The sequence below is a fragment of the Mesoplodon mirus genome (genome assembly GCF_964341445.2).
Source record: "Mesoplodon mirus genome assembly, chromosome: 14".
Classification (NCBI taxonomy): domain Eukaryota; kingdom Metazoa; phylum Chordata; class Mammalia; order Artiodactyla; family Ziphiidae; genus Mesoplodon; species Mesoplodon mirus.
Genome location: NC_138990.1, coordinates 40,967,971 through 40,993,103, shown reverse-complemented (window position 1 = coordinate 40,993,103; position 25,133 = coordinate 40,967,971). Strand labels below are relative to the sequence as shown.

General features: G+C 39.8%; 1 long non-coding RNA gene across 1 annotated transcript in view; it reads right to left on the bottom strand.

The window, feature by feature from the left end:
- The window catches only part of LOC309815455, a 71,403-nt gene extending 47,097 nt beyond the window's left edge, over window positions 1-24,306 (bottom strand). Inside the window, exons 1-2 of the long non-coding RNA XR_014295883.1 lie at window positions 24,090-24,306; window positions 21,556-21,629 (exon numbers count right to left, since the gene is read on the bottom strand). This is a non-coding gene — a long non-coding RNA (uncharacterized lncRNA). The remainder of the gene's footprint in view (window positions 1-21,555; window positions 21,630-24,089) is intronic.
- Between the last annotated feature and the right edge of the window lie 827 nt (window positions 24,307-25,133).

Below are 25,133 nucleotides of genomic sequence, written 5' to 3'. Positions count from 1 at the left end.
GTCAATCCCAAACTCCCCAACTATCCCTCCCTCCCACCTTTCCCCCCAGCAATCACAACTTCATTCTCTAAGTGTGTGAGCCTGTTTCCATCCTGTAAATAAATTCATTTGTATCTTTTTTTTTAGATTCCGCACATAAGCAATATCATACAATATTTCTTTCTCTGTCTGACCCACTTCACGCAGCATGACAATCTCTAGGTCCATCCATGTTGCTGCAAATGGCATTATTCCATCCTTTTTAATGGCTGAGTAATATTCCATTGTATATATGTACCACATCTTCTGGTTAATAGTATGTTTGCTCGGCATATGCTCACATGCCACCTCTCTAGTAAACAGACAACACACTCTACTGTCAACTGTGTGTAAAAGCTAGTGGGTTGGGACTTCCCTGGTGGTCCAGTGGTAAAGAATCCACCTTACAATGCATGGGACACGGGTTCAATCCCTGGTCGGGGAACTAAGATCCCACATGCCAAGGGGCAGCTAAGGCTGTGCGCCACAGCTACTGAGCTCATGCACCTCAACTAGAGAGCCTGCATGCAGCAAACTACAGAGCCCACGTGCTCTGTAACCCGTGTGCCACAACTACAGAGCCCACACGCCCTGGAGCCTGTGCACCACAGCTAGAGAAGAGAAAACCCGCACGCCACAACTAGAGAGAAGCCCACACACCACAACGAAGAGCCTGCGTGCTACAACGAAAGATCCTGCATGCCTCAACGAAGATCCCACATACCGTAACTGAGACCCAATGCAGCCAAAAATAAATTAAATAAATAAATAAATAACAACAACAACAAGAACAAAACCTGGGGGTTAACAGAATGGTTTAGTTCTGAGGAACCATATTCATTACCTGAATTAAGTATGAATGTAAGCATCCATTTCCCAAAACTCCTCGAAAGTATTAGACAGCACACTGTAAGTAAGTCACAGCAGGATCTATGTCTTTAGATGCTTTGGTCAGAGCTTGAACTACAGGAAAGGACTCTCAAACCTGATGCCCTTTGTGATGGCCATCACGATCTTTATTGCCCAGCACCAACCCCAACCAGCTGAGGGCAAGGAACTCATCACAAGGAGTCCTCTTCATAGAAAAGACAGGGTGCACCATGAACCCAAGCTCTGGGTATGATGGGATGGGATAAAATCATGAATATCTAAAATTCCACTCACTTTTATTCACACATCTACCTCCTAAAGAAGCCCCAGGTTTCTTTCTGTTTCTCTCGGGTCCCTCTGTGGAGAGTGGAGCAGGGGGTGTGTGCTACTAGAAGCCAGAACAACTGGGCTGACTTCATGTCTGCCACACTCAAGCTGTTGGAATTTAGTTCCTAGTCTCCTCCAGTCTGAGAACTGGTTTCCTCTTGAAATTAGGCTCAGTAAGCCTCTCTCACCTTTTTTGAAGTCATGTAAAATTAAATGTGATAATGGATGTAAAACTTCTTTAAAACCTGTGAAGGTCTGTATGCACACAAAAGAAGTCAGCTCACATACTGTCTATGAGGCAAAGACTTGTAGCATGGAAATAATGGGTATAAGATACTACTGATTTTAAATATTGTTTCCATTCCACCAACGTTTGATCTCATATTCTTGTCTAAATAGTCCCTAGTGACCCAAAAATTCCAGGTCACTAGGATGGTTAGAGGTGTAAATCATGGCAGGAAGCACATAGGAGTCCTAGAGATTTGAAGTGTGGGTGCATCTTGATAGTAATCTGTGCAAAGATTCAGATAGGGCTCTGTGGATAAGCGTAATAAGCATGCAATAATAGATGGCATTTGTTGAACACGTACACACTGGACAGTGTAATTATACTGAGAGCAAATGTCTACTAGGCCCTAGTTTGTATCAGGTACTGTCCTAATCCCTTTATATACATTATTTCATCTAAATATCAGAGCAATTGTAGCAGTCAGTGAATACTAATATCCTATTTTACATCCATGGATACTAAAGCCTAGAGATGTTGAGAAACGTATCCAAATTTCCTCAGCTAGAATGTGGCAGAGCCAGAATTCCAAACCAGGCACTTGGGTTTCAGAAATTATGCTAAGCATTTTTCTGTTCCCAAGATAACAAGGCAAAGCAGAAGCCTGGCTGAGTGAGGAATGGATAAAAAGTATCTGTAAAACGGCAGCTGTGAGTATTTCCGTCTTCTGCTCTAAACCCTAAGTGTAGACAGTTACAGCCAAGAGAAATAAATTCTTAGAAAAGTCCCAGGATTTTCCTAAAGAGAAGATTGGTAGTGACACAGCAAATGGGTATGTCAGGCTACCCAACATGAAATTCACCAGGAGGAGCAGAAGCCCTTATCCCCTGGTAAACATGACTAGCTAAAATAAATGAGCTTAAAGAGAAAACTAAGCAGTCACCTGAGTACAATTTTTCAAATAGAATGGCAACATACAGAACAATGTATATGCTGTGACTGAGAATAGATGGAATACAGAGGTCAACATTTAAAGAATAAGAATAATAAATCTCTTAAAAGAGTGATGATAGGATATGTTGATGGCATTAGGCAACAGTAAGCAGTTATCAAGAAGAAGCAAGTAGATTTACTGGATATAATAATATAAATATATTTTAAAAATCACAAGAGATGGATAATTAACAGAATTAATAGAAACACAAATTAAATTAGTGAACAGAAAGATCAGATCCAGGAACTTATTTAGAAGGCATTAGAAAGTCATTAAATAATGGAAAATATTAAACAGAAGTTAATAAACGCAGATGATAAAAACACAGCATCATCAACCATTGATAACAGTACCAGAAAGAAAGAAAACAAATAAATGAAGAAGTGGAAATAGATAAAATAATAATGCACCAGAATTTCTCAGGATTTAAACATACGAACACCTAAGATAAAGGACCTTAGAATGTACAAAACAGTATAGATAACGGAAGGCCCACACACATGCATTATAGGGAAACTTTTAAAAAAAATTCTAAATGCTTTCAGAGAGCAAAGTTATGTTAGAGAAAAACGTTTCAGACTGTTACCAAATTTTTCAATATCTACAGAAGGCTGACATTTTCAAAGTGTTTAAAGAACTTCAACTCTGTATCTACCAACTTAAAAAAAAAATTAGAATGCAGATGATTCCTTCAGTAATAAAATCCTTCTTTGAAAACACCAAGAAATTAATCCTGCACTATGCTATGTGAAATGTGGGAAATAAGTGTAATCAAATATTTTAGTAAAGTTGAATAATGTCTAAAAATGAAGAACATGATGAAAGCTTAGAGGAGGTGATGATGAAAACTGATGGGAGTTTACTAATCATGTGGGGACATCTACTCCATCTCTCCATCTTTCTCAAACTTTCCTAGCTAGTGAATAACAATCTAAAGCAATTGCCTCCTAGGGGACTTCCCTGGTGGTCCAGTGGTTAAGACTCTGCGCTTCCACTGCAGGGGGTGCGGGTCCGATCCCTGGTTGGGGAACTAGGATCCCACATGCCGCAGGGCACAGCCAAAAATAAAAAAAAAATTAAAAAATCAATTGCCTCTCTCAATGCTTCTTTCCTGTAACCATTTAAAGGCAGAATCTGTCCCAGTGTTGCCAGGTGGTATGGGAGCCAAGAGGAGCATGCAACAGAGGATGGAGGATACTACTTTTTCTACTGCTGTTTAACCAATTGCCACAAACTTAGAGGCTTAAAACAGCACACATTCATTATTTCCCAGCTTCCATAGGTCAGAAGGGTAGACACAGCTTAATGGGCCCTCTGCTTTAGATTCTCATCAGGCGGGAATCCAGGGTTAACTGAGGTTGCAGTCTCATCAGAGGCTTCACTAGGGAAAGATACGCTTCCAATCTCCCTCAGGTTGTTGCCAGATCATCTGAAAGCTGTATGACTGAGGTTCCCATTTTCTTGCTGGCTGTCAGTAAGGGCTGGTTTCCATTCCTAGAGTCTGCCTGTAATTCCTTTTCCAGAGGCAATTCACAACATGTCTGCTTGCTTCTTCAGACCAGCAGGAGAATCTCTCCCTCCAGCCAGCAAAGATGAAGTTGGGACACAGTCCACCACCTTTGCCATGGTCTATTGCTTAGAAGGAAGTCACAGGTTCTGCTGGCATGGAAGAGGAGGAAACTATAAAAGAATATGACCTAAGGTGTGTCCACCACAGGCACCTAGGGTTTTTCAATTCCCCCATTAGACTGCCAAGGTAGGTTCACACTTAAGCCTATCCATTACCACAAGAGATAACTAACATTCAGGAAAATATGAACTGACATGCACCTACATGGTATAATCATTATACAAGAAAGACTACAAACCAAACAGCATATGCTACATGAAGCAGAATTATTGAAATAGATGATCTACAAATATAAAATAAGCACATAAATATTCTCAAGATAGCAGGGAGTATACTATTAATATGAAGAAAGAGCAAAAAGTCATAAAAAAGTTAGAAATATTAAGTGTGCAGAATACAGTAGCTAACATTTTTTAAATGGCTGAAATAGGAGGAGTACAACTGAAGAGTGAGTGAACAAGCTGAAAGATCAGATCAAAGAATTCTCTCAGAAAACACCAAAAAAGACAAAGAAACAGAAGATGTAAGAGAAAAGATGGGGAATACAGAGGCTAGAAATACAAGTGTCAATATTTGTAATAGTTTCAAAAGAACCAAAGATGATAAACAGGAGAAAGGAGATATTTGCAAAAAGAATGGAGACAAATTTCCTAGAATTATAAATAAGATGAGAGACCTCAGACTGAAATGGTCCAAAGAGTGCCAGATAGGAAAGGTAAGAAAACATCTGCACCTAAACCTGTTAGAAACACCCAACAGGCAGTGACATTATCCAGAAAGAATGTAGGCTGCCTATGATGAAATTGAATGAAATTGACATCAGATCCTAAAATTCTTTGTTCAAAAGAATTGCCATTAAAATATGAGGGTGAAAAAAAATCCTCAGGCATGTCAGCCTCAGAAGATTTGCCATACAAACATTCACTTAGAAAACACTTTGGGACAAAGCATTCAAACAAGAAGAAACATATCCAGGGGGCTGCAGCAACCCATGTGAGAAGTAAGGGTGATTACTCTTTTAGCACAGATTAAAGTTACCTCTTGAGACAAGGATAAAAAAGCAAAATAGTACTCTACATTTTGCAATGAACCCAGAACTAAAATTCAGTGAAGATAAAGTGGCAGAAAAGACCAAAACACCCTGAAAATGTTAAAAATTTCCTGATTTGTTAGAGGAAAGAGAGAGATAATAATAAATTTAAGAAATCAACATGTATATAAACATGAGAAGGATTTTTTACTTAAAGATTACTAACATAAAAACAAAGGTAGAATGTGTAATTTTGAAACCAAGACAAGAAAACCTAGCATGACTAATGTTTATCAAAGTAAACACAAAGGATATTAAAGGAAAAATATTAAATAAGAGAACAAAAAAATCTAATATAATTACAATAATATAACTGGATTAAACTCACCAATGAAAGAGAATAACTCACACTGAAAATAAAATAGTTCCAACAGTATAACATCTATAATATTTGAAAATAAAATAAGAATTGAGAATAAAGGGTGAAAAAAAGATATGTCATGCAAATATTAACCAAAAGAAATCTGGGAAAGTATTCTTGGTATCTAGAAAAACATAATTTAACACAAAAAAACCCATAAGAGATAATAGGGGATCATTATATTGGTAAAAAGTATAATTGAACAAGAAAATAAAATGATTATAAACAGCTATCACTACTACAATAAAATAACAAAATATATAAAGTGAAAAAGGGAAAGACTAAAGAGAGAAAAAGATAAATTATCGATTGTTGCTGCAGATTTTATCACAGTCCTCTCGGAAATGGACAGAGCCAGAAGGCAAAATAAATAGAAATATGGAAAATCTAGTTAATGAAATATATAAATTCAGTTAATCTATGGGATAATTCAGAGTTCTCCATCCAACAAACAACAGAATACATATTCTTTTGGGGTGTAGATACAACATTTAGAAAATTAACTATGTGTTTAAAGGAGAGAAAACTAGAATAAATTCTTAAAGTAAATAAGTAGATAAAGAAAGGATAAAATGAAGGAGGGAAGAATGAAGGAAGGGGAGAACAAAAGAAAAAGAGAAATAAAACAGTATCATGCATACTAGATTTTATACCCAAAATTCAAGAAAAAATTAATAACAAAAATAACTTTTAAAATGCCATGTGTTTGGAAGTAAAATCTCATGCTAGTAGATAACCCTGTACTTATAAAGATATTATGAAAAAAATAGAAATGGACAGTGAAAACTAAATGGAGTTTTTGGACCCAACTTAAGTGCCAAATTTAATTACAATGATCAGAAGAGACTTTTAAAAAATTTTTTTAATTTAATTTTATTTTTTTTATACAGCAGATTCTTATTAGTCATCCATTTGATACACATCAGTGTATATATGTCAATGCCAATCTCCCAATTCATCACACCCCCACCCCCACCCCCTGCCACTTTCCCCCCTTGGTGTCCATACATTTGTTCTCTACATCTATGTCTCAATTTCTGCCCTGCAAACCGGTTCATCTGTACCATTTTTCTAGGTTCCACATATATATGTTAATACACGATATTTGTTTTTCTCTTTCCTGACTTATCTCACTCTGTATGACAGTCTCTAGATCCATCCAAGTCTCTAAAAATGACCCAATTTCGTTCCTTTTTATGGCTCAGTAATATTCCATTGTATATATGTACCATGTCTTCTTTATCCATTCATCTGTTGATGGGCATTTAGGTTGCTTCCATGACCTGCCTATTGTAAACAGTGCTGCAATGAACATTGGGGTGTGTCTGTCTTTATGGATTATAGTTTACTTTGGGTATATGCCCAGTAGTGGGATTGCTGGGTCATATGGTAATTCTATTTTTAGTTTTTTAAGGAACCTCCATACTGTTCTCCATGGTGGCTGTATCAATTTACATTCCCACCAACAGTGCAAGAGGGTTCCCTTTTCTCCACACCTCTCCAGCATTTGTTGTTTGTAGATTTTCTGATTATGCCCATTCTGACCGGTGTGAGGTGATACCTCACTGTAGTTTTGATTTGCATTTCTCTAATGATTAGTGATGTTGAGCATCCCTTCATGTGTTTGTTGGCCATTTGTATATCTTTGGAGAAATGTCTATTTAGGTCTTCTGCCCATTCTTAGATTGGGTTGTTTGTGTTTTTGATATTGAGCTGCACGAGCTACTTGTATATTTTGGAGATTAATCCTTTTTCAGTTGCTTTGTTTGAAAATATTTTCTCCCATTCTGAGAGTTGTCTTTTCGTCTTAAACAGAAGATTGAACCACCTATTAGAATGTAAAAGAATGTGCTAATTGGAGTGCAAATCAAATAAGAGGACACAGTTTAAGTTTATACTTAAAATGAATTATTCTTACCTTTGCACCCTTAACTCCATGGGCTCCAAACAGCAGAATGACCCAAAGTCACCTTGAATTCATCTACCCTTACAACCTGACAGTGACTGCTTTTTCTGTTTGTTTTTAGTCTCTTTCAACCAGAAGTAACTGCTCTTAGCTGTGAGATTATGCAGCTCTGTTTGGAAAGCTTTTGTGAGTCCCTGTAGTATAATGATTTTCCTTTAGAGAGCATGTAATTTCAGGCCCTTGCATAACAGCACACGTTTTTATGGTATTACTAAACTTTGTAATTTTATTTCCCTCTGACAATTAAGTGCACATTGATGTTATGGAGTTTTTTCTTCCTTCCATCGCAGTTGGATGAAATTGGAAAGGCAGACTGTGCTGTTTGGGAGTGCTCATGTCTGGAAGTGTAAACGTTTTGTGATTCCCTTGTTGAAGATCCATTTCACACATAGGCAAATCCATCACACAGCTACTGTTTGCTTTCAGTTACAAACAAGCTGTAACCCAAAGCACACAATGTACCAACCAAAAACAATCAATGTGCCATTTATGCACTCCCTTTGTTTAGGAAATAGTTTAATAGCTTACAGTACATTAACTCAGATGTTTAAAACTAACCTTTCTGCATCTTCCAAACCATCTTCCAAATAAATGCATTTTTTCTTTCTCCTAGAATTCATCATTTCTCATCACTAGCCACATCTCTTTCTTATCTATTGCACTCAGAACTGGGCAGTAACTGCAATCTTCTGTAGAGACCCTCACTGCTTCCCACTGCTGTGTAAATGAGACACATCACTTGTGTCATCCAGGCAGATGAATGCAGACAAATGTATCGCCTGTGAAGTAGGCAACCCCATTTGGACATATGTGATTCACTCTGTCCCTTGTAGTCAAGGTGAAGGCTCCCGTACCACAAAGATGAGTGTTCAGTACCCATTAGGCATATAACAATCAGCCCTTGAGTCCCTCTAAACTGAATTTTGTAATTTATCCAAGAATCTATAAGAATGATGGTGCTCTCTTTTAATTTTCATCTGTTGGCTTTAATCCATTCCCTGATGATTAGATTTTTCAGACTTGCTAGGACTGAATGATGTTTCTCCTCGAAAGGTTTACATGATCAATAAGACATGATCCCAAGACAGAATGGATAGAAACTCTGAAATCCAGTCTGGCGCAGCCTCTTCTCTGTGGTCAGATGGAGGCACTTTCCACTGGAAATCACTTCCCGTAGTCAGCAGACCTCATATCCTTATACTACATCACTCAGATTTGTGAAACTGGCACTAGATGAATGTTTATGATCCTCGTTCGGTGGAATAACGCTACCTTAAAATCTTCCTGCAGCTCAACACTTGGATATACTCTATTATGAACTGTTTGTGTCTCCCAGCCCCAATTCACGTGTTGAAGACGTAACCCAGAGTGTGGCTGTATTTGGAGATGGGATCTCTAAAGAAGTAATTAAGGTCACGTGTGTGTGTGTGTGTGTGTGTGTGTGTGAAGAAAACTTGGAAGCTACTCCCCTAACAAATTTCCGGTATATAACACCGTATTGTTAATGATAGTTATCATGCTGTACACCAAAATATCATGTTGTACTCCTCTTTTTTTTGTACTCCTTCAATGTGGGCAATTGCTATTTTAAAATTTTTATAAAACTCTAAAAATTTTTAATTGAAAAAAAGAAGTAATTAAGGTTAAATGGGGCATAAGGGTGGCCTGATCCTATAGGATTAGCATCCTTATAAGAAAATACACCAGAGAATGCTCTCTCCCAGCACACATGAACAGAAGAAAGACCATGTGAGGACACAGTGAGAAGGGGCCCTCTATAAGCCAGGAATAGAGCTCTCATCAGAAGCTGACCATGGTGGCATCCTGATCTCAAACTCTCTGCCTCCAGAACTGTGAGGAAATAAATTTATGTTATTTAAGCCATCCAGTCTGTGATATTTTGTTATGATAGCCTGAGAAGACTAATACATACTCGTGTATGTCATTTTAAAAACCATCTTAATCAAAACAAACAAACAAACAAAAAACCCATCTTAATCTTCTTAAGGTTCTCACCAAAGAAGCTGTAGATGAATCTGGACTTAGTTCCATACACAAAACACCATCTTCAAAACTACATAATCAAGAAATTAATACATGTAGATGTGTAGTCCTAGCTTAAGCAGCATCAGGCAAATACTCATGAGTACATTCACTCCAAACTTTGAATATTGCTTCTTTGACTGTTCTGAACAAACACAAAATAGCCAAAAGGAAAGAAAAAAATCTTCTCCTAATCAGTGGTCTGTCCACTGTGTCCAAAGGCAATATCAGAGCTCATGAGATTTTGCCAAGGTAAGGCTATGATGACAATCTGTTAATTCTTGACACCCTCTATATTCACTTTCAAAATTGATTAAACCCACCAGTTCCCCATTTTTTGGGTTTTTTTCTAACAAAAGTTCTTCCCAATTCCTGGACCTTGGTTGTTAGGCTGATTAGATTGTAGAGTTCAGTGGCTGTGCTTTCCTAAGAAGAGTGAACACAAAGGATAGAGCAGAGCCCCAGACACTGCCGGGTGAGGATGACCCTTCTGTGGCCACTCAGTCCAGTCATTTAAGAAATTCTCCAGCAAAACTGACCCATATTGGCTTAATAAATAATTCCATTCAGTCCAGGAAAAGTACTGGGAAATTTTGCCTAACATATTAATATAGATTCAAGATATATAGCTTCATTTTTTTTAGGGGTATGTGTCTGTGATTCTCTCTCTGGGTGTGTTTCATGTGGTCTGGGAGGCTTTTAATGGAATTATCGTTTTTAGGCATGCATGAAACATCCTGTATACTGAAAACTGAGGAGAGTCAAAGACCCAAAACAGAGTTAAGGGAGCCTCCCACACTTCACGAGCTCAATCAGCATTAGATTTCTTCCTTCTCATAGATTTCTTCCAATTGGTCCCCCCTACTCCTCTTTCCTTCCCAAGTTCAGTGCTTTCAGTTAAAAATCTAACTCATCTGAACTATGAGTATTTTAATCAAGAATACCTAAGTATAAATAAATGTGGAGGAGGAGGGTGAACCTAGCTTCCTCTTGGCCTGAGGCAGTAAGAACTCAGTGATCCTGGTTCTCGGACTGGAGAAGTTTTTCACCGGCTGATTTGCATTTCTTCCACTTAGCGACTACGGATTATGATTAACGCCTCTCTTCCCACTCATCGTGTCCAAAGCCCCTCTACAGCCTCCCCTGGGCTCATGGGGAGACTAGGCATGCACTTCTCTTCCCCAGGCTTCATCTTCCATTCCTGAGGTGATTCTGTAGCTTCCAACTGGACGGGGCTGAGAGGCCAGCCTGTGTGTAAGCTGCCCAAATTTAAAGCAGGATTTATGAATCTTGAGCTGGATTTTCATGCTGTCTATACAACCGTGAAATTATCTGCTGATTCCATTTAGTAAACAAGGCAGCAGGTTGAAGCCTGCCATTCCCAAGCCCAGCAGAGACTGTGGCCGCAAATGCTAATGTGCTAATTCGGGGACTAAAAGGACTTCTGTGGGGTTGGTGGGCTTGTCCACCCCGGAATCACTCTCCTGGTGCCTAAATGGGAGCCAACTGGAGAAAAGCATGTTTGCTCACTGTGCCTCCCCTCGTTACCTATGCACAGTATATATTATTCAAAATAAGCAATTATCCCAAAGTAAACAAAACTATTTGCATTTCCCAGGAGAGAATCTGCCCCTTTGTGGAGGCTAGTGTCAGGCAGAGAGCAAGAAACCACTGACTAGAATGGAAGTAGTACCACATTCTCTTTGCAGGGCAAATTCCAAAAGCTTCTGCCTGGCATGCCCATCCTCCCACAGGTGGCCCTGCCCAGTCTGATTTCATCCACTTCACAAATGCCCAAGATATTCTTTGCCCTTGAGCTGGACTTAATTCTTATACAAAATAGAGACCAATGCTGTAAGCACCAATGTTTAAAAAATTATGGGTGGAAGAGCATTAAAATGAAAAAGTGCTATCATTAATTCCATGAGTTTTTCTGTAAATTATGAACAACCTCCATTATTTACTTGTTTTAGTGAAATATATATACAGTGAGGCATTATGGTATGGAGATGATTTCTCTGCATAAATGTTTTTCTTAAGCACTCTACACACAATGGTTTTTCCTCAAGTTTTAGAGCAGTTGTTTTCAAATTTTCGCAAGTAATCAGAATTCCCTGGGAGTCTTGTAAAAACACAGATTGCAGGTCCCCACCTGCAAAGTCTCTTATTCAGTGGGCCTGGGCTAAGGACCAATGACGAGTGTTTATAAAATACGCCCAAGTGATTCTGAGGCTGCTAGTGCAGGGACCAAGTTTGACAATCATTGTTCTAAAGTTGTGCTGTTCAATAAAGTAGCCAGTGACCACATGTGGCTACTGAGTACATGAAACGTGGCTAGTCTGAATTGAGATGTGCCATAAAGTGTAAAATACACATTGGATTTCTTAAGACTTTGTACAGAAATAAATGTAAAATACCATACTAATTTGTATAGGATTATATGGTAAAATGATAATATTTTTAGATATTTTAAGTATAGTACATTACTAAAATTAATTTCACTTGCTTCTTTTCATTATTTTTAATATGGCTACTAGAAAGTTTAAAATTACATACATGGCTCACATTCTATTTCTGTCCTACAGTACTGTTCCAGAGGATCATATACGGGCTAAGGATGGGATATTGCCAAGACGACATCGAAGGGCAAAGACAGATGCAAAGTGTTAAACCAAATCTGAGGACCTGAGTACTGATCGACTATTGCAAGATCTTAGGGAAGCATATATCAGGCCCTGAACACGGCCTTTTGGTGGGATGACCACCAAGTCGAAGGTAGCTCTTGACCAGTATCTGATAGGCCTGAGCAGCAGTCTGGCCAGGAGAGCGAGCAGACAGGGATAAGGAAGGAGTGGAGGAGAGCGAGGCTGTGTTCAGGGGCCAGGGACCACGCTTCCAGCAGCTCCCTTTTAAATATCTTAAAAGGTGCTTGAAAAGGACTCTAGTAACAGGTATTATTTTTCAGAAAGCCTATACGGTTAGCTTTGGACGAAAAGGATGTGGATCCTTTCATCATAGCTGAGACTGAAGTAATTCTGAAGGCAAATATTTAAAGTAAAAATGTGTTGTTTGCCTTAGTTCCAAACCACAAACAACCACTGTTCATCCCTTTAAGTTGATTCGGGATTCTCTTTGACGGCATTTTTACTCTGGCTGGACTTTATCCCCCTAATTCCAGTTTGCCCTATAGTTGATTGAGCAGGACTGAATTACTAATTTTTTTTTTTTCCTGAACACTATCTCAGGTTGTATTGCTTGGTTATGGGTAAGCATACCATGCAGCTACACTCCTTAGGGAACGACTATGTAAGTAAAAGGCACTGTTGGAATTTCTTTGTTTTATTATTCTGCACTGTTATTCCCCAAGACTAAACAGAGTTTTCTCTGCTGATGCGGAACCAGAATGCAGTTCTTACAAAGTCATTTGGCAAAGATATGCTTCAGTAGGAGGGTCAAGAAACTATTCCTACCATATTCTTGTGTTGGAGAATCCAACTCAAGCTAAATCACTTTTCCTTAATTTCATAAATATTCATTTCATCGGAAGGAATTTATCCAAGTCAAACTATGTTAAACTCTTGTAAGTGACACAGGGCAAGGGATAAGCAGGGTTGGCTTCCTCAAATCCCAAGGTTCCTACCCTGTCAAGTGATGGAACGACATGTCACTGATGTAGTTTTTCCTTTCTGCTAGGCTGTATGGTGTGTAGCTAAAAGGAACCGATTCACTTAAATAAAATATTAGCATTCATCAGGACTTTTTTTTTTACTCTGTGTGATTAAAGCACCGTGGAAACAAATGTAGTTCCTTAAATGGGGCGTGACTGTGCCAGTTCCAAGAAAAACCCTAGGCATGGTGGTGGAGGGGGAGAAAAAAGCCCAGTAGACATGGAAAATCTCTCTCATTACTCTACTATAAGAATCTTAATTAGTCCCAAAGGTTTCTCTCACTCATTTTAAAGCAAGCTCGGGTAGATCAGACAATGAAATACTTGTCAATCAAGATCTGCTAGAGCTGGCCATCCTACTTACACGATTTGACCCTCTGTACTCGGAATTGTGAGTTGGCTAGGATTTTGCTCCATTCAAAATAGCAGGTATGTAAGTGGAATTGTGCCAGTAACTGAGCTTTTCTAATTGAGTTCATCCTTGTAAATTAATAAAAATTCCTGCCAATCAAACATGTGCATGTTTGCAGGAATATTACCAGTAGGTAATGGAGATAATTAATACTTCATGACATCAAGGTCTGAAATTAAAATCAAATCTGAGACTTAACTGCGATTATGAAATCTGAGGAAAATTATCTTTCAGATGACAAGTGTCACAACCTTCAACAGCTGAATTAATAACAGGGAGCAAGCCTCCAAAAACACAGTGCACTTCTTTTTTCCTATGTTGCAATAATTACCACTTCATGACATCAAGGACCTATATCTGGCTCAAGATAATACTGCAGATCAGTGAAGTATTATTGCAGCAGAAAACACAAATTTCAGGCAACTTATCTAGTAACAAAATATAATTGAAAGAACACAGGACTGGAAGGTGGAAGACACTGAGACTTGGGTTCTAGCCCACAGTCTCACTGATGTTTTTCCCTTTTATTCTAGCTAAGCAAATCATTTCGCCTACCTGAGCCCTAGTTCTTTCATCATGTGAAGCTAATTTCTGCTCTGTTGAAAAGATTCATAGGAAGATCACATAGAAAATTTTAAAAATTATTTATTATGTGTTTTCTTTTATTCATTCATTCTCGTATGTATTGCATGCCAGCCATGACGTGGGGTGTTCATAAAACCGAGATTAGAAAAGACACAGTCTCTGATCTCAAAGGACTTCACAACCTAGCAAAGAAGTTGTCTATGTGAAGAGTATGGATTAAGCAATTATACTGCAATAAAGATGTAAAAAAAAAAAAAAAGAGTATGTAGACAGGTTAAAGCCTGGGGTCCATAGGAGGCATGTCTTGTGTGGCAGAAGTGGAGAGGAGCCCTGGTGGACTGGCAGGGAAAACTCCCAAAGGAGATGATGCTGGGCCTGAATCTTGGAAGACAAACATCTTTTAAAAGATAGATGAACATTCAAGGGAACAAGGTACATAAATTATTTTTTTCCACCATAACTAGCTTGGAGGGGTTGATGTCCAGGGAATAATTACTGATGTGTGACTATCATAGGTACATGCTGAAAACAAAACACTTTTTCCCAAATCACAGCTGCATTCTGGAATTGAGGTGGTATGGTTTATAAAAAGAAGAAAAATAGTAACTTGCCTGAGGATAGCCGGCTAGAAAGGATTGGAAGTAGGATTTCAACCATGTGGCTTAATCAGTATATGTATAACCTCATTTTGTAATTGTTAAGATCTAAGAATTGCTGGGGTGAGGCCAGCAAGGGCCCTTTCTCATAGGGTCAGGACCCCTGTAGAGCAGCTGGACTGAGAACAGATTCCAGACCCAGAAAGAAAACGCAACAACCTTCAGGGAGTGACGTCATAAAGACCAGGTTGGTTTGCAGGGGGTGAGAGGAAGGATGGGGCTGACCAGGAGGCCACTGAACCCCACACTGAGGGCTGAAGAATATACTTATTTCATTTATACTTATTTCCTTACACTACTTTAGCATCTCTGAGCTGACTCTAGTCCTGGCTCCCTCCGCTAGGACTGACCCATGAGAGGCTATAACTTCTTGCAATTGAGAAAAGGGAGAGGTGGGTCCTAACAACACCCAGAGGTGACAGAGGTGTGGTGAAGAGTAAAGCTGCGTTCATCTGAATCAGCCAAAGCTCTCCCTGCCAAGGGCCAAACAGAAGAGCGACAGCTGTCCCTGCTGCTCTTTTGAGCCTCACCTTCTCAAATACAGACCCTGAGGCTTCCCTTCTGTACAATCTGGACTGAAACTCAGGAGGTATGCACCCACAGTGATGGTTAAAATATGAGAAATCTCTCTTCCTGGTGTGTAAATAACCACTGTCCAAGCCCCACCCCCCCTCCCCACCCCAGCGCCTCCTCAAGGATCTTACAGACCTCCCCATAGGGGACCTTCAGGGCCTCTTTCCAACACTAAGAGCAGTGTCTGTCCTGGGGGCTGGTCCTGTGCCATACACAGTCTTGAATATTTTGATCATCACCATTAAGTGCAAGAACAGTGGTATCCCCTGTGCCCTAGGGGACAGTTTCCCCTGTCCCTGGTCCCACTTCCCACTTATAAGTGAAATCTCCTCTCAGCTCAGGTATGACTGATTGGAAACTGTTGGGAAATTGACTGTACAGACACTGCAAAAGGATTGAGACCAGCTCTAAAATCTGGGTCTCACGAGAGCCTGCAGAATAGGGAATTTGGAAGGTATTTGTAAAGAGGCAAACACATGCTGCAGTTGAAAGGTAGCTGAATTTCCAGGCCATATCTAGTCTCCGGGGAATTTGGTGTGTATTAGCATAACTAGAGAAATCATTTTTTGAGCAACCATCCAACAGTCAGTTTCAGTGGACTGCTTATTAGCTCAGGGAGCCCTGGTGAGCTGTGTGTCCTCCGTGTGTGCTCCAGAGACAGGGACCTGGAGACTCTACCCCGCTTCTCTTGGAACAATGTTTATCCCCTGCCTCATCCTGCAAGAGGAGGCATATGTTTCTTCGATTTGTTGTTTGCAGCAAGATGCACCTTAGAGGGGAGTGTGGATGTGCTGGTGTTTGCCATGAACTTAAATAAGAGCGATGATACATAGCCAATGTGCACCCATAAATTTCAAGAAGGAAAATCCCAATGTGGCATGAGGATAGAAGTAGCTGATATGTTAGAAGGGAACGACACTGAATCTTGTGCAAAACGAGAGAAATATAATTTCCCTGCATTATCCTGTCACTTTCTGAATTGCCTACCAGGATGCATTCATCAACTAGCTTCCCTAGGCCTGAGCTTTCAACTCGCACGCATTGTTACGTAAAACCAGCTCGTGTTTTAAGTACAAAACGTACTGCTTGTACTATCACAGCAGACGCGGCAAAAGTGGACAAAAATCCTCACTTGTCAGTTTCTAGCTATATCGCACTTTGCATTTCAAGATTAGGAAGTCGGCTGCAAACACCAATCGTGGACAATAAATACAGGGGCTAGGAGCATCGGCTGGGCTCTATTTACTGCAGAGCAGAACCACTACACGGGACTTTGTGCAACCTTGGGGTTGACAGGGAGAAAGGATGGCTGGCCATCCAGGCGATTCTGATCCCAGTGGCAGGCTCAGTGCCCCCATTCCAGACTTGGAATTAGATGCTGAGAGGAGAGATACACTCAAGCTCCTTTCAACCCTAAAGGCCTACAAGAAAGGCAAATTTGGAGAATGTGGAAAAACTGGCAAGTCAAGACGTATGGAGGAGAGAACATGAAGATCATACAAAAGGGGCACATATAAAAACCGTAACAACTCCTCCTGAGAGTAAGGCCCTCTGGTATATGCCCTGAATATGGCAGCATATAGAAGCTGATGGTGATCCCCAAACCAGAATGCAAACAGGAAAATGCTAATTAACCATAAGCCCAGTGATTCCTGAGGTGGCAGAAGGCACACTTCCATCTGCTCCTGTTTTAAAAGGGCCTTATTCCATCTCCTGCCAGCCTGCCTCACCACATAAATAGGGTGCAACGAGAACTTGGCCCATAAAGCTGGAAACATATGGAAGCAATTCCTAGTTCTGAAACGAACTGTGTGATTTTTGGCCCATTATATAATCTCCTTTAGCCTCAGTTTCTTAATTTGTAATTTGGGGCTAATAATAATATCAACCTCATAGAGTTATTGTGATTATGGAATTAGATATTGCATGTTAACAGCTGAGCATAGTGCCTGCTGTACAGTAGGTAACAATAAACCTTAAGTATCATTATCAGCTTTTACTGAAGCTGCACAAAAGCAGTGCATAGGCATAGAATTGCAAGGGACTTTGTTTAATAGTTTCTGTTTTTGAGGTCAAGGAAGAGTCAGTGACTTTACCCAAAGCTACACAACTAGTCAAAACTTATATTCTTTGATTTCTTTCATCATTGTTGTGTGGTTTTCAGCATATAGACCTGGCACATGTTTTGTTAGATTTATATTTATTTCATTTATTTTGGTGTTATTGTAAATGGTATATTTTTTAAAAAATTTTAAGTTCCAATTGCCCACTGTCTGAATATTAAAAAAAATGATTTTATATGTTATTTGTATGTTGCAACCTTGGAAAACTCATGTATTCATTCTAGAAGGGTCTTCTATAGATTCTTTGAAACTTTCTATGAAGACAGTTATGTCTTCTATGAATAGGTACAGTTTTACTTCTTCTCTTATTATGTGTATGTCTTTTATTTTTCTTTCTTTATTGCACTGGCTAGGTCTTCCAGTACAATGTTGAAAGGATTAGTGAAAAAGGAAATTCTTGCCTTGATCCCAATATTAGGGGAAAAGCATTCACTCTTTCATATTATATATTATGTTAGCTGTAGGTTTTTGGTAGATGCCTTTTTATAAGGTCAAGAAATCCCCCTTCTATTTCTGTCATGCTCAAAATTTTTATCATGAATGGGGATGTTGAACTTTTTCAAATGCTTTTTTCTGCATCTATTGAGATTATTTTTCTCCTTTTTTTGATAATATAATAATTTTTATAATTATATTCATTTTTTTCAGATTTTTAAAATAAAATTGGAAGACTCATAACTCTAGTGAAATGATTTTTTTTCCAAGGACAGACATTCTGACTTACAGAACTTTAGTAGGGAAATGGAAATGGCCATTTACATCAGTGGTAAATTTAATCAATGGGTATCTCTTGTAAGTCCAGAAGGTAGGACAACTACTTCTGAGCTCAGAGAGTGCTTGTAGATTCGTCTCGGTGTTCTATGTGAAACTGGTCTATGCCATTACTTTAAAAAATAAACTCATTTTAACATGTCATTCTTTCCCTAGGCTTAAAATTAAGTGCTATATAATTCAGTGGAAAAGGTCCATATAGAGACCAGCCAGGTCTGTCATAACTGAAGGAAGCAGCAGAGATGGCTGAGCCAGCATGGGCAGGGCACAAGAACTACCACAGCACCTGCTCTAAGGGTCCCAAGCCAGAGAAGATAAAAGATGGAAGAAATGAGTTAATACCCAGCCACTGCTCCCAGAGTTTTCCAGCCTTCAATGAAAATTTGATGTGTGGGAGCTTGGATGGGTGCCTTAGTAAAATACTGATTAATTTGAGTCCTGATTTTTATAAACAAATGTACCTTTTGTCCCTTAAAACAGTCATTGTTACTGTCGAAATGACAACCATCCTAACTTATATTTTGCTTTCATCATTCAAGTTCGATCTGTCTTAGATTTTAATGAATCCCTTTGGTCCTATTTTTTCTTGGTTCCTTTGCCTACTGTCCTCTTTGTCTCATATTCCTCTAGCAATAACTATTCTATGAAATGAGATTCCAAAAATTTTAAAAAATCACAATACTTAAATCATTTTAACAAATAAAAATAATTGAAACTTCTTTCACTGTTTAATTTCCTCCCTTGTAGTCTGGTGTGGAGAGGAACCCTCACAGCCCAGGTCTCTAGCAGATATTCTGGTTCACATGTTCCATACGAAGGAAGCCATGTATTAAATTGGGATGAGCCCTTGCATTTCATCACAGAAAGTGAGTGTTGGCTTGAAATGGAGGATCAGCTCATGTGGGTATGAGATGGTGGCTGGGATCATAAACTGCTGCTCCTGGGCAAAGGACCGAATGATTAAAACTGTTGTTTATAGCCCTTATCATTTACAAACAGGTGAATACAGAAAAAAGACTTTCAATTTCCCTAAATTAATTTTCATTTGAAGGTTTTCTTGTGTTAAAAAGATAAGAAACTTGTATAGAATTACAGTACAGGAAGTTTACAGCTGTCTAAAGGACCTGCAAATCTAAGGTTATCCAGCAAATATGGGTAAAATGACATTTGTCAGGATGACTCTTAATCTTTATGACACATTTGAGAAACTGAAATGGCTTTGAGACAAATAATGTCCTAATTCATGATCCCATCACCTGCAAACAACTACCTGGGTAAGTTCAGTAAAGTTGGCTCTATCATATTAATTGTTGGCAAAAAAGGTAGTCAGGACATTGGGAAGCCTAAGTCTGGTGCTGTTATTGTAGTCTAATATCAAGGAATCCTTCTCCCAAGCCAGTGCCCCCTGCTAAGTGAAGGACTCCTCAGCTTTTCAATGTGAAGAGGTATCAGCTCTTTTTTTCTCATCAACCAACTGGTACTACTACCATGATGCACTTAGTTAACCCCCCATCTACACATACTCATTTCCATAATATTCTGTTTATGTACTTCTCTCTCCAAACTTGTCTATATATTCCCCAACATACACACACTCACAAATCTTTGCAAATGTATAACAGTAATGATAATTTATAGTAGTAATAATTTATATTTATTTGGTGTTTACAGTGTCCAAGCAACTTGCCAAGCATTTTATATACCTTAACTCATTTCTACCTCACAAAATGCCTACTTGCTATAACTTCAATAACTACACCCATTCTACTCACGAGAAAGTTGAATCTTAGAGGTTGGGTAAACTGCTCAAGTTCCCATCAGTAGCAGAGAAAAACTTCAAAGTATAACCTCTCTGATTCCAAAGTCCATGCATTTAACCAGTCAACAGTTCTACCTGATACATTAACTCATTCAACAGCTATTTACTGAGTGTGTCAAGCACTACGCTATATGCCTCTTTAAATATTTGCACTTCCAACCATACACACAGTCCTCTTCCCACTTCAAATTTACTGTCACTCATGTACCCTCAGTAAATAAAAATTCTCCCAGTTCTTGTCTTTTTTAATGTAAGGTAGCATTTATTTGTGTACTCTTCCATCTACTCATCTATTATGCCATGACAAATTACTGAGAAACTCAAATCTCACTTCATTTTCATGTTTCTTCTCACCATCTCAACCTACAGAAATTCCTCCCACATTTGAGATTTTGGTATTTCACTTAGCAATTGTCAATTTGAACCCTATGTCTTTTTGTTCATTCTGGGTTGTAATACTGTACAGACTTCTTTTAAGGTCCTTCTTGAGCACAGAACTGGGAGCCCAGTTTAAGCTTGGTGATTCCTATTGAATAATCAGATGATTGAACAAGTAACCCAAAGATGCATGCTCCAAACAACAATGACAACGACTACAAATAAAATGCAGTAACAATTTTTAAAAGCAAGCTTTGATGCCGTCGGGGGAAATGGTGCCATATATCGAAGCCAAAGGAATGATTCCTGTAAGAACATAGGGAATCAGAAAGGGTCAGGGGAGAGTAAAGTCAATGATTCCACTTTTACATTAGGGAAAAAATCTTCTAACTGGAGGTTGTAGCTTGAGCTGAGAACAAGGCCACTTAGTCCTTTACACAAAGTGAACTGAAACAGCTATGCTCCATGTCAGCTACCTTCTCTGGGCTCATACAAGTCTACAGTGTGACCTAGAGATCACAATACATTCTTTAATTCTCAAAGACCAGATACCCCACAGCAGTGTGAAGACAGATCTGTCTGGATCAGATGTTCAGGATTCTTTTGAGCAGGACACAGGATTGACATTCATTAAATACTTTCCTTCAACCATTTTACTCTCACTATGCACAACAAGGGCTTAGGTGAGCAGGGATTAAAGAAAGAATTATTCTCAAGCAAGAAGCTTTAGTCTTAAGACATAAAAGTAGAGAGAAACTGGCTCAAAGGAAGAAAAAAAAACAATGTAGGATTAGATTATGAACTTGTTCAGTGAACAGTTATACAGCAATTTGCTAAGGTAATTATTACTGTTAATTTGAGGGCCAATAATTATCATAGCAGTTCTGTCATTTCATCTCATTTATTCTGAAACCCTAGAAGCAGGTTTTTTGGTTTTTTTCAGACATCTGGTTTGCTTGGCTGGTCTAAAAGCCTCCTTTCTAACGATTTTATAATCTTAAGCATTTTTCGGTGGGAATCACAAACTTCTCAGATAGCCTCCTTACCTCAGTGAAACAATGCGCTGAAACCCAAGAGGTAATTCATCTTGGTCACCCTTCCTTCTGCAGAGCGCTCCAGCCTGAAGGATAAGAGACAAGAAGTCAGTGGCTGCCATCTTGGATCTCATTCCATTTCAATTTTCTGGTCACAAACACTATGATTTTTCTAGCCAAGAGGGGTGAACAGGAGCATATAACTCTCCCCTTGATGCCTTTCCCTCAGGTCCTTCAGTCTTTGGAGCGCAGGACTTAGTGCTAGTTTAATTGAACTGCTGTGCTTGGCTTCTCCTCTGAAAGAGAGATAGATAGTCCCTCTGGTGACTTGTTTCAACAGATTTCAAACTCAGCTGGCTTTAACTCTGGGAATTAAAAATACTGCCTGAGATCAAGAGCCCAGTGAAAAGAGCAACTCCAGACACTGGCATGTAAGCAACCACTTTACAAAGGGTGTACAAAAGTTCTGGCTTTTCTTCCACTTGGCCACTGCCTTGGAATGCTCAATTCTCTTTTTTAGACCATAATAATTGCTGGTTTAGGGCATGGGTGATCATGTTGTATCTTAGTGGAACACCTAATAAATCTATGCTTGAGGAAATAAAATACCAATATCTTTGACTTAGAGAAGATATTAGCTTCATAGTCTTGAAAGAAGACAGTTATCAGCACTAACACATTTGCTCACATGGGTTAAAATGAGTTCATTTAAACCCAAATAACCTAATTAAGTGCACTGATGGTTTTAGAAGAAAGGTTTACAGAATCTGGAACTATACAGAATCATAAGAATAATCTAATGCAACTACTTGAAAATAAAAAATGAAAAAACTGAGGCCCAGGGAGTTAAATGACTTGTTCAATTGCTCAGCTGGTTGTGGGAAGGATGAAGCCAACATTCAAAAGCCTTTAAGTCTTCCATATGCAAAGACTTTTCTCTCCTCTGCACAACACTACCTCAAAGCACCTGGGGAAGCTCTGAAGTCAATTTCCTAATTATACCACATAAGAGAAGGATGAGGTAGATAGAGCTTTGTAAAGCCCCAGTAAGGCAGGATGCTTAACTGAACTAGAAATGACAAAAAGAAGCCAAATAAACACCCACATTTTCCTTTCTATATTTGGTCTCAGAATCCAGCTTTCCCCAGTTACCCTTGAGTTGGGTTAAGGATGCAAACAGCTAGCTAAGGTTGTGTGTTAGGAACCAAATTTTCCATGGGGTGTGCGTATGGGACTCATGACCAGAGAAAATCTCGCAACAGACAAAGAGGCGGCTATCCAGGAAACAGGGAAATCAAGTGTCAGGAAATAGATACTGATTCGGGTGGGGATTGTTATTAGTTAGGCCTTAATAGGCGGGTTGGGCCTTTAATCCATTATTGCCCCTCCAGACCTGGGACTGAAGGACTAGACTGGAGGATATTGCAAGGTAGAGCCTTAACCTAATATGAATTTTTTCCTATCTAGTTCAAAGCAATGAAATACAGCCACTTATTAAATATCTTAATGTCTGCCGTACCCTGTGCTCATGACAGACGTACAGAGATGAATGGGTAACACTCCTTGCCTACAAGAAAGAATCAGACATGTACGGTGAGAACTTCAGAGCCATGTGGTGCCATGACAGAAGTAGCATGTGGTCCTGAGGAAGCAGCTGAGAGGGACTCAGTACAGGAGGACAAGACACAGATCTCATTCATGACCGCAATGAACCCTCCCAGCTGAGGGTTATCCCAGAGCTTCTGTGTAAGAAGAACCTCTGTCTAAGGATGAGCCAGTACAGCTGAGGAGATGGAAGTGTTATTACAGGGGGTCAGGTGGTCTTTCCTTCAATGACACCTGGACCAGAGGAGGGAGTTCTCCAGCCATGATCACCTCCCAGTATCAGTAGAGTTTGGGCTCCAGGAACCAGCTGCAGGGTAACATGGTTCTGCCACCCCCACCCCCACCCCCCACCAAAAAAACACCTTTGCTATTGAAAAAGCTGAGATATGGCGTAGGATACTAAGGTCCTCTTCCACTGGGGAATAAAAACAGGACCCTAGGGTGCTGGGAGCAATACAGCTGTCAGCAACAAGTGGCATCAAACAGATTTGCTGCATTGTTTGTGTTTTCAGTCTGTGCTTAAAAATAGGTATGATGCCTGCAAAGAAAGACAGCTCAATTTTTCAGACACCTGCTTCTGTTATGAGCTGCTACTCTGCTTTTACCTGGGCCCTCGGCCAGTCACCTCCATAAAATCCCTCTATGCTCTGTGTGGTGAACCACTGGGCGTCAAGACCCTTTAGGGTCAAAGCAGTTGAAAACGATAAATGAGCTTGACTCTGATTTTTGAACCTGGGCACAGACTCTTTCCTTGGGCCTTAGTTCCTACCTGAGATCCCCTAAGGCCATGGCAGATGGAGTAAGATCCCTTCCAAGGAAGCCGTAAAGAAATATTGATTCAAAGACAGCATCCAACTTTACGATTATACAATGGAGGGAGGCAGCCCAACATCGGTGCCGCAGGGGGGTAGGAGGGAAGAGAAAAGAGGTAGTAAACATACAGTGTGTCTTGAAGCTGCTGGACGTCCTCCGCGCAGTCGAGCAGAGAAAACAAAGGAGAGGCTGAATGCTTCCTCATGTGCCTTGGGCTCCACAGCAAACAGAAGATCATCATCATTCTCCTGCTCTACCTCAGTGAAGATGAGTCCCTGTAACAGAAGGGATAATGCATGCTAGAAGCACATTCTCTTCCCTGTTCAGGGAGTTCTGTGCCTCAGAATGCACCTCACTGATGAATGTCTGCTGTCTGGAGATTCTGGACCCACACAATTACTGGCCTGGCATTGCAGCTGGACTGTCTGCCTGGCTAGGTCCAAAATGGCTAAGGGATGCAGATAATTGAGAGTTGTTTTTCTCCAGGGAAATCCCTCTGGCAATATCCACATCCTGTAGTTATAACACTAATACATGCTCAGAGACACAGATGTGGACCTTGCACCTGAGTGCTGGCGCCTCTCTTAGACACAAACTAGACTTAACCTAATGGGAGCCCAGAGATGCTGAATTCACTAACCGCCAAATGCTGGTGGGAAGACCTTTGGAGAGTGTAATTCCCGGTGCTTCTGCCACTGGTCTCCTTCATGTGCTTCCCAAGGAATGTGATCTGTGACTTTTCCCGTGGTGACATCCAGGCACACTCTAACACTCATGGGGCTCCTGATGTTGAACACGGACTCGGCACCTTTCTCCTTGACCTTGACGTGCCTCTTCCTGCCATACATGTCACACCCATTTTCCCAACACAGGCCCTTCCAGTTTCCTTGTGTTCTTCCTCTCTGCTCCCTTTCACCCACCTTCCGTTCCTGCCATTTCCGAATATTCACCACCCTCTGCTAGCTACATCATTTTGTTCACCTGCTCCTCTCACGGCTAATGTTTTGCCTACTCTTAACCTGCCCAGAAAAACTGTTTTCTTTTTGAAATATTCCCTTTGCTGACTTTTATTCTCCCAAACTCTGGAACTCTGGAGTGCTATTAGTGTGCTAGAGATTGTGCGTATCTCTTCCCAATTCTATGTTCAGGCAAGTCAAGGTTGGCAGCTCAGA